The sequence below is a fragment of the Lolium rigidum genome, chromosome 7 (genome assembly GCF_022539505.1).
Source record: "Lolium rigidum isolate FL_2022 chromosome 7, APGP_CSIRO_Lrig_0.1, whole genome shotgun sequence".
Classification (NCBI taxonomy): Eukaryota; Viridiplantae; Streptophyta; class Magnoliopsida; order Poales; family Poaceae; genus Lolium; species Lolium rigidum.
The window spans coordinates 273573147-273574708 of NC_061514.1; positions in this window are offsets into that span (position 1 = coordinate 273573147).

Here is a 1562-nt window from a genome sequence, read left to right on the forward strand (position 1 = left end):
GGGAAAACTTGCTGCTATGCGCATCATACCTTCCTCTTGGGGTTGCCCAACGAACGTGTGAAATACACGCCATCAAGCTCTTTTCCGGCGCCGTTGTCGGGAGATCAAAACACGCTGCAAGGGGAGTCTCCACTTCTCAATCTCTTTACTTTGTTTTTGTCTTGCTTACTACTTTGTTTGCTGCATTATATCAAAACACAAAAAAATTAGTTGCTAGCTTTACTTTATTTATTGTCTTGTTTGCTATATCAAAAACACAAAAAAAAATTAGTTTACTTGCATTTACTTTATCTAGTTTGCTTTATTTACTACCGCTAAAATGAGTAATCCCGAAGTTGAAGTTCGTTCATTTAAGCAACAAGGGGGAGAATGTTTAAAAGATGCTTGGTATAAAATTAGTGATGCCCATAATAGGTGCACTAAGAAACACTCCACTACTATCCTACTCAGGAATTTTAATGTTGGTATCTCTAGCTGGAATAGATATGTTCTTGATTGTCTCGCGGGAGGTAACTTCCTAGGTGCTCCCGCTTTAGAAGCTAGCTGCATTATTGAGAGTTTATTTGGAACACCACCTGTTAATGAAACTAAAATTGAAACCTCCCTTGAGGATGTTATGAAAAAATTGGAAACCATAGAAATTTTTTTTTCGAGTGTTGAAACTAAGTTGGAGATATTACTTGATAAAACTGATGAACTTGATAAATCCTTAGGAGGAATTGATGAAAGAATTAGTGTCCTAGGAACTTGTGTTGACCATGATAATCAAATTAATAGGATTGGCGAACTTGAAAAAGCTATGGGAACCTTGGGTTCAACCTTTTCATCTTTACGAGTTTAGAGAGAAAGCTTATGTGGGAAAGGAGCAAAAGTTTATGTATGTCTCTAAAGTGCCTAAACCAAAGAAATATTATTATAGGCCTAAAATTGACAAAGCCCCTAGTACCACTACAAATGGGGGAGCTTATGATATCAATGCTTCATCTCTTGATGTTACTTGAGAAACACTTTCTGCGCCTAGCTGAAAGGCGTTAAAGAAAAGCGCTTATGGGAGACAACCCATGTTTTACTACAATATTTTTGTTTTATATTTGTGTCTTAGAAGTTGTTTACTACTGTAGCAACATCTCCTTATCTTATTTTTATGTTTTGTTGTGCCAAGTAAAGTCTTTGATAGAAAAGTAAGTACTAGATTTGGATTACTGCGCAGTTCAGCATTTCTTTGCTTGTCACGAATCTGGGTCTATCTCCCTGTAGGTAGCTCAGAAAATTAAGCCAATTTACGAGCATGATCCTCAGATATGTACGCAACTTTCATTCAATTTGAGCATTTTCGTTTGAGCAAGTATGGTGGCCTAATAAAATCCATCTTTACGGACTGATTCTGTTTTGACAGATTCTCGTCTTTTATTTCGCATTGCCTCTTTTGCTATGTTGGATGAATTTCTTTGATCCACTAATGTCCAGTAGCTTTATGCAATGTCCAGAAGTGTTAAGAATGATTGTGTCACCTCTGAACATGTGAATTTTTATTATGCACTAACCCTCTAATGAGTTGTTTC